General features: G+C 39.5%; 1 protein-coding gene across 2 annotated transcripts in view; it reads right to left on the bottom strand.

The window, feature by feature from the left end:
- The window catches only part of RASGRF2 (Ras protein specific guanine nucleotide releasing factor 2), a 131,572-nt gene that overhangs the window by 116,546 nt on the left and 1,444 nt on the right, over nucleotides 1-13,582 (bottom strand). The window lies entirely within an intron of this gene.

The following is a 13,582-nucleotide window of genomic DNA, read 5'->3' on the forward strand; positions in this document are numbered from 1 at the left end:
ACCTGACAGAGGAAAAGGGGCAGACAAGGAAAAAGAGGAATTCACACTTTTTAGTGGCAGTCTTGATTTCCTAGTATAAAGGGTTTTTATAGGCTACTGGCAGCTATAACCATAAAAATTTGTTCTATGAGACAGTTTTTGTTCAACATAAACAGTGTAGACAGATATGCCCACCCTCAGCGACAAAATGGGTTTTAAGTATCTCACTGAACTAGTTGCTCCCTTTTAAGTCCTTAATTTTAAAAAAACACCCAAGAAACAATGTTATGTCATTCTCTATTGTGCCACATTATAATCCCAAAGTCAGAAACAAGAGAGGGCGCCAAAAATTCTCGGCTGAAACTTTCTATATTTTTACCTTAGTAGCCTCGTGCTTTTCTCGAACAGTTCATGGAAAACTGCTGGTGTTTTAAGCATATTTGACATACTCCAGTATCCCAAATAACAAATAACAACTAAAAATTAACATACACTACCAACATTCTCACTACATGAGTAACCCGTAATAAAAGCTGCAGGTTATATATACAATACATGTAGAACTGGATACTGTTAGTGATATAAGTATTACTCAGTGGTAATTAAATAATTTGCTGTAGCTACATTCAGGGGTTTTTAAGTGGGTAAGGGGGGCAGCCTGATTCTGATAAGCATTTTTAATCAACGAGTCAACTACTTTTGTATACACTTCTTTGGAAGCTCCTAAAACTCTCTTCCAAATAGGTTTTCCATTAATTGTCTACATTTCCCATAGCACTCCACCCCATTCATATCCTTCCTGACCTGGGTTACCTAAAAATAACCTTGAATCAAGAAAGAACATCAGGAAATATAAATGGAAATGGCAGCTGATCAATCCCTAATAAAAGGTACATGGTATTAAAGCAGATCAGGCACCTGGTCCCACTTGATATATTTAGAAGAGCCTAAACTCTGAAGTCACTTAGTTTAAATAAGCCACTCCAGTGAAATTATATCAGATATACACACAGTAAAGGAGAGATGCTTACTTCTATGCTTTTGATGTAAGAATCACCATTCATGCATTTTTATAGACGTGGAGTAGGAATAAACCCTTACAATGCTTAGCTTTGCTCGGGGGTGTTCCAGTTTTACACATTATGCAGCTTCACTACTGCATAGGTATTTCCCAAATATATCCTGGGGGGTGAAGATTAAAAAAACAAAAAGTGCCACCTGAATAAACAGTACAGACAAGTAAAGGATAAGAGAAAACTTGGGAAGAAGAAGGGTAACAAAGTGATACACACTAGAGCCAACACTACCCCTTTGAACAGTTTCTTGAATATACTAAAACTTATCAACCCACTTTCCTCTCTTTCCTTCTGTCTCTAAATAAACACAGCCTGAAGAATCTCCAAAGTCCCAGGATAGCAAAACTAAGTACTTTGTAAATATTATTACTCCTCAGCACAATGGGAAAACAAAAGCAGAAAAATGCTGAGCTATGGATATATTCCAAGTACCTCAAGAGAAGGAAAAAAGGCTTCAGCTTTAGTTAGCAACAGTTATATCACATTCTGCTTATTAGCACAAAAAGTTTAAAGTTAAGTTTATTCTAGTTGCACAATTTTTTCCTGCTACAATTTAAATGTTTGCCAAACCAGAATGACTACTTCAAATTTAAATCAGATGGGAAATTATTAAAAAGAAAACAACCTCTCTCACTCCCCCAGAAAACAGAAAAGAACTGAAGTAGAAAATACATGCCACATACATGCTGCAGTAAGGTATGCAAATAGAAAAAAGAAGCACATCACAAGCACAAAAAGCCAGAAAGAGTTTTCAACTTTTTACTTTTCAGAAAACTCTCAGAAATTCTGAATTCAGATTTATTATGGTTCTCAGTAACACATCACGTAAGATGCCGAGCCAACAGTAAATTTCTTCCAGAGAAAGAAAAGTAAGACTGATCACTGTACAGTGACTTAAAACAATGTCCTGGCATATCTATTTCTTTTCACATGTGATTTTACTTCCTGACAACAAGCAGAGAGGAAAATGTAAGAAAGTGAAGTGGGAAGCCTTGCAGTTTTCCCTTACAGAAAAAATTCCTACGATTTGGGCCAACAGTTCTGTCTTAGAACTAAATGTCCTGGGTGAAGGTTCGACATCATCTTTATCTTGTCCTCTGGGCCTGGTCATTCAGCCAGTTTTCAATCCTGTCCACTTCACTGTCCACTTATCTAACCCATATTTTGTCAGCTGTCCACGATGATGACGTTATGGGAGAGAGCATCAAAGACTTTACTAAAAAAGACTTGGTTGCTTACACTTCTCCACCCACCTTGAAAACAACAGTAGAAAGTGAGGATCTCTCAACAGACCAAGAAATAAGATGTTGTTGCCCTGTAAGCTACTGAAGCAGTTGCACAAGCAGGACACAATGCATTTGAGAACCCATGAGAAAGGACACAAATGATGAAATAAGTCTTACACAAGTACTTAAGTTTTGTTCACGTGTTCCCCCTTGCTGGCACATTGAGTCATTTTCTAGTATGATCTGAATGACAGGAGCACAGACACTAAGCAAACTCATAGAGGGTTCCCAGCACTGCATACATGAGGCAGCTCAAAATCACTGCATTAATATTTGTGGGGCAGAAACCAGACCAGGAAGACAAAACAACAGTAGTTTGAAATTTACACAAGGCAAAGCAAACACGGAAGGGAACGGCTCAGAGGACATCAGAAAGATGAAGCAAACGTGTGTACAACCTATAATATGAGCCTAGCAATGTATTTCAGTGATTACGGAAATCGTAAGTCACGACAGAGAAGAAACACTTTTCTAGCATAAGCAGTATTAAGAGGACCTGCTATAATTATAAATAACTTCTTAAAAAAATAAAATATGAGAAATTTCCAATTTCAGCTAAGTGCATCAAAACCGAACTGCCTGAAACAGTTAAGTTGTACATTTGAGGTCAATGGGACTAGCAAGAGCATTTTGCCTGGAAGGATAAATCTGCAAGTTGTACCCAACAGATCCCAGTGGCAGAGGGGAAATAAAGTCATGAATTACAAGAGGAATACCCCAGTTGTAGGCTTCAGGATTAGGCACTTCTCAGGTCTTACCACGTGCTTTTCCTGTGTGCAGAAACATCCACATGATACCTTATGACTAACTCAGTAACCACTTCTGCATTCACCCATTAAGCCGCAGATGAACACCCTAAAATACTGCAAGGATAAACAAATATCCCCATGCAGATGGTGTTACCCATATGCTCGCATATGGGAAGCACTATTAGGTCTGTTTTACTACTCCAGAAGTAAGGCAGTCAAGAAACTGATTCACCAAGAGGCCACAGGGAATGAGGGCCTCAGCAAGCAAATGCACCCAGGACATAACCCAAATAACCATCCTTCTACTCCATGACCCAGCCTATGAACACACATAAAACAAACGCACATTCAGATGTCTTCAAAAAACTAAAAATAAAATAAAAAATCAAAGAGGTATCTGCAGAAAGTCAATGATCTTTAAGAAAGCGTATTTAAAATCAGAGCTGTGAAGATACCTCCTTTTTTTCTTCCCCCCCCCCCCCCCCCATGAAAGGTAAATTTATATTTTTTTTATAAATTTATTTATATTATTTCACATGGAACCACTTGGCATTACTCTAAATTGCCAAGTACATCTGAGTGGCTGCCTTTACTTTGTTCACTTCACTGGCATGTAGCCAAGTTATCTGCTGCTAAGCTACAAGAATGCAGTGCAGCAGTCAGGGAAGAGTATCTCTCTTTAAAGCACTGTAATATTAGTGTATGTGGTGCAGACATGACTTCTCTGTAGGTCTGCAGCAATTTTTGTACTGCTGATGACAGCACTCTCTCAGGTCGCTGCACATTTCGGACCATATAATACTGGACACCAGCTAGCTAGACTTTCCCTCAGGCTACCAAGTAATGCACTTATGAAACTTCCATCTGCAGTAGGCAGCAAAAACATGAGAAAAACCTTAGTCCAGGCCCTGCAAGCTTACACCTGTTACAATAACAAATCTGCACCAAAATGAACCGTCTCTACCTGGTTGTTTCCATAGCATAAATCATGTGGGTCAAAAAGCTTCATTTTTTTACATGCGTGTGTGCCTCAATTTCATGTTGGTTTTTATTTTTGGGTTTTGGTGGTTTTTTTGTTTGGGGTGTTTTTTTTACTTTTTGGCATTAGATTACAAAGCCAGGTACACAGGGCTTAGGAGAAGCACCACATTTGAGGTTGCCTTATGCATTGTTAACTTAGTCCCGTATGTGCAAGCATAATGATTGCAGTCCTTTATTACACGATTCTTCTTTCAGGACATCCTACTTCAGCTACCACATATAAGTGAGACATGATTTCATATTTTGCTTTATCTTGATTCTTGAATGCACATCTCCCTGCTTTATCTATTTCACACTAATCAGCAGAGTTCAGAAACTTCTTACCTGATGTCCTATGACACTTCTCATGATGTCATTCAGATGCTTCATTAGAAATAATGCAATTATTTTCAACACAGCCAGTGAGGTAAGAAGGAATTACTGCAAATACAGTCCGCACAAAACCCAGCAGTTTCAGGTGCAACTCCGTTTGGATGCCTGATCTGAAAAACCACTGGCCTTTGGTATTTAAATGACACTTTTATTTGTTTTAACCACTACTTCCACAGAGATCAACTCTACCTCTGTGTGCCTAGCTCTTGTGCCAAGCTGGGTCCCCCAAATGAGGAATGATTAATTACTGTGAAACAGCTCATGGATGTGATGTGTGCAATTTTTCACAGAGATCCTAGGCAAAAGACAGAATCCAGTCCCACCACACAGGTGGTGGTCTGATTTTACCATGAAATCATCCTTCTCCTCCTGCAGCTTCATGCCTCACGTACTACAAATGCTCAGAGAAGAAGGGGGAGAAAACAGACAAGCCCTATAGAAAATGAACCCCTTCAGGATATTAATCGTAATTCTTCTTTTGAATACTTTAGGAGAAAGGAGTCCCAGGAAAGAAACAGATCTCCTTAAACTGCAGAGCACAGCACAGCACAGACAGAAGAGTGACTGCTGGGCTCCTCAAGAAGCCTTGGCTCTGTCCTTCTCCGGCTGCTGGCTGCTCGTTCCTGCATCCCTACAGCCTGTTCATACACTCTGTGCACACAACTCCTTGGACTTGACAGAAAAAAGCAGAAGAGACTGAAAACTCACACAAACATGCACTAATACTTGTAAGGAGCAGCTGCAGGACCAGAGGCTCTGCTCCAGCCCCGGGACCTCACACTGAGCTGACGCTGCGACAGCCGTAGCTGTCTAGTACCCTGCTGTGGGATAACCACTGGAGGGAGAAGGCACGCACCGCCCCAGCGGGCCTGACACTTCGCATCTGCTGCCACCAAAACACTGAGATGCCTGGGTTGTGGAAGTCTGGAAGATTCCAGACTCTGGAAGCACCAATGCATCTGGATCTTCTCCCTGTCACTGTCCTCAGCTCACCTGGTATTCCCTTCAGTCATCATACACTTCTTGGGGAAAGAAAGCTACAACCAGAAGACCTCACAGTCACAAAACCAAAAAATATACCCCGCAAATTACACATATAAGGCTGAGTACCATCCCAGGAGCCTTCATTTGCCTGGTCAAGCCCTAGGAATAGGTAAAAATACTTCAGATATCAAATGCAATAACAGTATTATCCTCAGTGCCATCTAGTACTGTTCTTCCCTTCACCTGTACACACAAATATCTGCGTGACTACACTGCACAGGTGTCAATGTCGGATCCCTTCACTCTTCTGTCAGTTTTTCCTCCATCTTTCTCTTAAGAGGGCTTTGCAGGTGGCCCATAAATTTTAAATTCTTCCCAACAGATTTATTAGGTGGAAGCGTTTTTAATATTTCTCTAAAATTGTTCTGTGAGTGCCAAATGGAAGAGAATATGACTACTGCAAAAGAAGGTTGCAATTTTCTTGTCATGCCTGAGCACCCATGAATGCATGGGGTTAAAAATAAATTCCGGATTTCACTCTGGAGGACATCTGAGAGACTCTGTCACAGTCGTTGAACACAATCTCCACAATTCCAGAGAAGAAGAGAAAATCTTTGGCATTTGCTGAAACAGGAGAAACACCTTCTGTGAGGGAGAGGAAGTGAACAGAAAGGAGAAAGACAAAGAACCAGCAGTCACCTGCAACCATCCTAAACTTCTGTATGTGAGGATCCAGCACATACCTAAAACATCAAACAGAAAACAGCAATAATGTAGTATGTTTTAGGATCCAGCACAGGAAATTTCAGAACTTTGTCTACAGCAACAAACACTCAAATCTCGCAGCTGACTAGGTGAAAAACCAATAGATGTTCCCTGTGAGAGCAGCAGAACACCTCATCTGAGGTGCCTGGGACGCAGGTGTCCACACGTGAGCCAGGCGACTCAGTTCACGTGACAGTCAACCAAGATTATTCACTACAGTCAGTGGGGTCTGTTCAGTTTAACAAACGCAAACACCTAATTTAGGATGGGGTAATTAGTTCTGTAGACTGCACCGACGGTACTGGCTAGGACTTCACTGTCTGCAGTGCAATCCAGCTGTTGTGGGGCACCTAAAGCTGCATGAGCAGCAACCTACCCTACATTCCACTACTGCGAGTACATAGACCTTTACACAGCATTTATAATTTATTCAAGGAATGCTAAATAAAGGCACAGCATTTTAAAAAAAGCAATATAGTGAGCTTGCCGAGTTCAAAAGATTGCAAAGGACACACTGTAGTGCAACGGAAATCTTCCAGTCATTTAGGAACTTGAACCACACTAAATCAGAACTGCAGAACTACTAAGCAGCAGATAATTTCTGTCACTTAGCCATTATACCGCAGTCAAAAACTCAGCAGGCAAAAAAGGGACAAAAGTCACTGTTCCACAGTGCCATGAGAAAAACGGGGAGAATATAATCCCAGATTATTTTCAATAGATACAGCACTTAACTCTTAAAACACCACCCGTTTTTTTCAAAGGAAGTAGTGGAACTGATTACATCAGCCACAATAAAATGCTTCCTCTGTAAAACAGTGGAAGTAAAATCACTTATGACAATATAGCTCAGTTCAGAATTGGCAGTTTATAAACACTTCTTAATAAAACTCAGTTCTGAGCTCATGGAAAATACAACAGAGATATTGAAATGGCTGGATTGAATTGGGGAAGCCTCTGCTTCTATATATACTGATTCTGTACCTCAAACAGAAAACCTTATGGGATTGGTAAGTCAAAAAAACATTGGAAGCTAGATTGTAAGCATATGCTCCTAGACATCTAGTGCAGAGGCACAGTGTTAAAAAAAACCTGTCCCTCAATCAATCTTCAGCATCAGTAATGGCTGGTAGGCAGAAAAAACTGAAAAGAGGTACCGTGTGGAATCTCTTTTTCCTTCAAGTATATGAACAGGCGGACGACACCGTCCTTGTGAATTGCTGTGGCTGATCAACAATCAGGCAACAAACATCAACATTGTTTTCAATCCAGACAAAATCTACCCACTCCCCTCCCCCGCCAGCAGATCTATGAAAGAGTACCTAAATTTGGCCAGTCTATCACCACTTTAGGAAGCACAAAGTGAGAACGCTTAGAACATTCACGCTGAAAAATGGGTTCGTGTTGCCTCAGACTCCGCAGCAGCCGTGGTACCAAAGTTGCTTTGAAGCGGTGGATCTAGAGAGGAGTGCTACCGCTAGCAGCAAAAATCTGTCGCCAAGAATGGCCAAAAGCGGTGCATTAGTATTTTGAGACCTCACTATCTTCACCAGCTGCCTAAGGCCTACGTTAATGATTTACTGCACTGAAGGTGTTCTTTTTGGTGCGAATCTGCTCCACTGGAAGTCACACGGTGGGCCACTACCTAGCGTGCCCCGTTTGCGATGCGGGCAGAGGGTCCTGCAGCAATCAGCTCTCTACACAGGCATTATGCACTGCCAAGGGGGTCAGATGTCGTTGTTCCTCAGGATGGACAGACACACCAGGAACCGTAATAGGCTGCACCAAAATGTGCCTTGTCCCTTCCCTCTTTCCACAAACTACTCAGTAACGCAGATGTATTACAAGTGGCAAAACAAGATTGGTAATTATAATATATGTGGCCAAACTGAGCAACCGTGACAGCTTTTATTGTACATGCAGATTCTTAGGATGGAAAATCGTCAGCAAGTGGATCAAAAAAATGCTGCTGTATTACTAATGATGACATTGTAATACACAATATATGAATATATAAAGACTACTATAATGTTGTACAGGAATAGAAGCAGCTCTGCCTGGATCTTCCATTCATGTACACAGTGAGAAATTAATATGGGTAGGATGCAACCAGAAAACAGGGTACGTGCCTTACCAATCTGCTTAGATGATGATGAAGAAAAAAACCCAAGTCTATTTTAAAAGTTAAATAAAGGCAAATTAAGATAAATGGAGTATAATTATTCAGTAGATTAGGGACTGACTTGCTATTTTTGTGCTACAAATTTTTTTGTTTTCTACAAATTTCCTCTTACATTTAAGGAACTAAAGAGATCCAAGCCAAATCGATGCAACTCTGCCAACAAAAGAGACAAAATGAAAAAAGTAGGAGCGCTGACTATAAGATGGGTGGAAGAATTAAAGTCGTGTTAAACTGTTTTGTAACTTTATTTTAAATGTAATTTGAGTACTCACATTATCGGTGTGAGCTACACTGCCGTATGTAGGTTCTGGTCACTTTGCGCAGCCTTCGTGTGATGCTTGAGGTTGAGAAGGTGGAACACGTTATTCTTACATGGTAAGTGTCTGTGTGACATCTTTGATCCTTATGCTTTGGGATGCATTTCTAATTTACTTCTAACCTGCTTCCAGTCTTTCACTCGCTGACATTTCACCTGTTAGCTAAAGGGATTTCCCAGCAACTCCACAAATAAGCCTTTGCCAAATGTCATTTGCCTTGGGATCTAATTATTTTTCCAATAACTTAATTAAGGAGTATGCACTTCTGTTAAAGCATACTGCAATATTTCAGGATCTTACGATATCTCACAGAGAAATGTTAAGGACTTCACCCTGTGGTTTCTCTTCAATAATACTTTGCCTCACCAAAATCTGGTCTTATTACCATCAGTCCCAATGTTCTTTTAATTACTCCTCAGTCTAAGATATTCAGGTGGTGTCGTTTGTTGCCTTTTGCCCTGAAGTGTGACAGACACTCAAGAACAGAAAACAACAGATCAGTCTCCAGTTCCTGACCAAGTCACTTGACATGGATTAAGGTAGCCATAGGTTTAATATTAAACTACTCAATGGCATCGATATTCTCCCAAGTTACATCTGTGTGGATTTAACTGACCTTTCAAGAGGAAGGCATGTCAAAAATAAACTAGATCTACATGTAACTCACTGTAACTCACTTCTCAGCTGGGTACATTCCCCACTTTTGCATAGTTACAAATAGCCCATTTTGGAACTTTACAGCAGAAACATACATTTCCAAGAGCTAGAATGAAATGCTTAAATTTTGGCAAAATAGCAATATATACGGCCATGAGATTTTCTGTTCTTCTCTTTATCCCCAAAATATGCTCATTACTAAGCAAGCAGGTAAACACAAAACATGTATCAAATAGCAAAGTTCAGTCCCTGGAGAGTTCACAAGGGTTATGCTTTTCTATTTATTTACTGCTTGTTGCCTTAGGCCAGAAAGCACACTGTAAATTCACTTTACAGTTCTGCATGAAGAGCCAGAGGCAACCACTTCGATGCAGCTTGCCTTAAGCGCAATGGCAGTGACTCATTTTTCAGTTACTCCTTAAATGCATATCAAAACAGTCTGAACCAATGTATTTGTTGAATGTGCCCACAAACTGTATCATCTCATGACAGTGACTGAACAACAGCAGAGAGACAGGGATTACCTGGGAAAGTAAACAAGAGCTACTTACCCCAAAGTTGTCTTCATGCAAGAACCATTTAGAGACTTTTTCATGAGAAGGTCTTACAAAAACACAAACCTCAACAGCACTAATCTTAAAACCTTCCCACCGGCCACCTTTTTTAACTAATTCTTTCTGTTGAAGGTAGCCCCTCCAAAAAAAAGAAAGTTTGGATGAAAAAAAAAAATCCCAGAAATTTTTTTCTTCTCAGATACTGAGAAGACAAATTCATCTATTATTTTTTAAATGCTGCAGGAAATTTCTAAAACAAGGGCATCTCTGGTGGACCTTTGCACTGGACGATCCCAGGGAGTTACTTGCCCAGAGGCAAGCAGTAAGATTTATGGACAGTATTACACCTGAAGGTGGCAAGCTATCTTGCCAAAAAGATAACACCACTCCTCAGCCATCTACTACATATAACAGATGTAGGATGCTGAACAACACTGGGGTTTTTTCGCTCAATAAAAGTGAAGAGATTAACTTTTAATTCATTATATCTTCAGAAAAAAATGACCTTTAAGCACTGTTGCTAGGTTTTATATACACTAAATTAGCAGAGAGGTACAGCAAAAGCTGTTGGTGGCATATGCCTGCCTTATCACTTCAAGGAATGTATGTAAAATAGAGAGGTTTCAAACACTGCAAAATCACCATGTCCTTTATAAAATGAATACAGAGCTACAGTAAGCAGAAAAAATTCAAATAATTGGATTCTGTTAATCTGTGGGGACATGGACTTAATACTGCATTTAATTTTGGTAAGTGGGAGGAAGATTATTGCAGGCAAGATACAAAGAATAGTCTCTGCTCAAATCGTATAACATTTACAAGCTTAAATACACTAAGACAGTTATTAATAACTGTATCAGAACATTTCCACGTATCCAATCCACAAGAAACTAAACACATAGGCCTCCTCCCAATGCAGACAATAATAGTAATATTTACATTCCTCTATTCACTTGCTTCCAACAGTCTTAAAAAAAAAAAAATCTGTGAACTTGCTGGATAACAAGTGCCAGTCTCCTATGAAACACTGCAGAAAGCATCATTTTTAGGCATTTTACTTTAGTTTTGAAAGAGACTAGCCACTCACTGAGACAAAGCCATTCTCTTTCCAGAGTTTTTGAAACAAAAGCTGGAATTCATTCTCATCAGGTCTGTCACTGTCACAGTGGAGGACTTCTTGGGAGCTGCACTTGTTTACAGCCTACAGTTCCTGGGGGAAGAAGCAGTTTAACTAATACCAGGATTTAAGCTTTTCACCTGTAATATTTTCATGTCCTAATTTGCTGTTTTGAAACTCGGCTTCTTCCACTTGTTGCTCTTTCAATAAATCTGTTGTTTTTCTGAAATGTGAAATCAGAGAGGATAGCAACACCTGTTTGGCATTTACAAAAACTCTTCTAAAATCTGAGGGAGATCAAAACACTTTTCTTTAAAAATAAAAACTACAAATAAAAATAAAAACTACAGATCATTTAATATCTGCAACATACTTGATTTGATCCCATATTCCCAGAATATCAACCGAGTCATGCGTTATGCAGTTTGTTAATATTAAGAAAGGTACTGCACTTTTAAAAGAATTTACTTTGAAGCAATTATCCTTCTGAAGGAAAAAAATATAATAATTATCTTAATGGAAAAGACCAAAAAAAAGCACATTCTGTCATTGCAAATTTTTTTCAAGCTCTTAATACTTTAATATTACAGCAAATCTTATGAAGGCATTTGGCATCTTCCACAAAACGGTGGTACGGTTCCTGTAATACTTTAATGTCCCCTCATGACGGACTTCTGGAAGGGCATAAAAGCACCAGTAGTGGTTAAATGTGAAATCATGCAGCTGCTGGGCTTGTTGGGAGATAAGATACCCAAACCTAAACACATCTGTTGACTGAAATACAGTCTCCTGTATAGGGAAGTACAACTGCCACACTCTCCCCATTGAACTCTATGACAACTTCTCAGCACAGTTCTTACCTGGCGTATGACTTAACAAGCAATCCTTAAACTACTCAAACTAAAATTAAAAGGATCTGCAAACTAAGGAGAACAAGATCTATTTGTTCTGCATACATTTTCCATAATCTTCAGTTACATAACTTAAGGAAAATGCATTGCTTTTTCAAATATCCACTCAAAGAATGCCGATGAAGCTCTCTCATGTGATTAATTCTTCTTCCTCTCTCTCCCTCATTTGTGTAATTCTATAGCACATATCACTCTAATGTCTAAATTACCTAGGTAAACAAAACCCAAACTAAAAGAGATTATTTTTTTCTTCTCTCTTTTTGGAGTAGAGATATCTGATTCTTCAAAAACTGGCACAGAGCTTCTCATGCCATTAATACATTTGTGTGGTTAAATCAAAGCAAATTACATCTAGGCAGTATTTTTACACTGCCAGTAGTTAACATGTACAACACTGAGTTTTTTCATCATCATCTGATTAAAATAACTTTTGTCTTCCTCTGTTAACAGACTGAAGCTTTGCCGTTTATTACTTCACACCTGTAATAATATGAGCACATTTTCTGAATAAAAGGGGCTGTTTAATTTTCAAATATTTCTCTTTATTCTTGTGATTGATCAGTTTTAGTTGCTGAGGGAGCTTCCTGTACACCTTAGCAAAGGTTTGTGTCTATATGAATATACAAACGAGGGTGCACTTTAATGAGTAAACATCTGTAAAAACTACTAACACTCAAAAGCTTTATTCTGCATCAAGCGAAAGGTGAACAGGAAAAAGATATTTTCTGATGGTCTGCCTTTTCGAACTAGTATCCCATGAAAAAAATTGAACTGTTCTTCTGCCTCTTTAACAGCAGTCTGCTGTTGTTAAAACCATGTAAGTAGTTGATGTTTAAAGCAATGAAAAATTCAGCTTCATCCCCTGTAATTATTTTGTCTCTGCACCACTAAATGTAATTACAAACAGCCCAGACATTCATCACTATAAAAGCACAACTTAAGATTCCCAGCGAACAGATACGGAAAGGCATTGTTTTCACACAGTTCTCTTAGTCAAGCCGTAGTTTAACAACACTACCAATAAACAAGTGTGCTAAGCCAATGTAAAGCAGACAGGGAAATTTCCATGTTTAATTTCTTCTAGGGAATCCTCCAGTATTTCATTTATCAGTGCTTATAAAAACATGACTCAAAGTAACAAGCAAGAATGCGACAGACGAATATGACATAACTACAACCATCCCAACTTCCCAAAGTTCCTGTGCCTAACCATGTACCACCTTAAAGGCTGCTTAAGCACACAAAGATTTGTTCTAAATGGGCAAAAAAAAGCACAAACATAAGACAAGGTTCTGAGCTCTCCTCGCAAAGTTATCACGCCAGCGCAGCACGCAGATGTGCTGGTCTTGAGGAGCTGACTTAGGTCTGTGTCCTAAAGGAAACGCCTGCAGCCAGCCTCAAAACCACCCTCCTTGCAGTTACCCAAACTTTTCCAAACCAGTTTTGACACCTGTTTGGTTTCTCCTATTCAGGAAGAAAGGGACTAGGGCGTGCCAGATGCAGATGCAAACAAATTTCAACCAGGCAGAAAATTAGATCAAGAATTTACATGAGGCAATAGGAGGCGTGTGGTTAAGATACCCGATCTCTAT

This window comes from Aquila chrysaetos, chromosome Z (genome assembly GCF_900496995.4).
Source record: "Aquila chrysaetos chrysaetos chromosome Z, bAquChr1.4, whole genome shotgun sequence".
NCBI lineage: Eukaryota > Metazoa > Chordata > Aves > Accipitriformes > Accipitridae > Aquila > Aquila chrysaetos.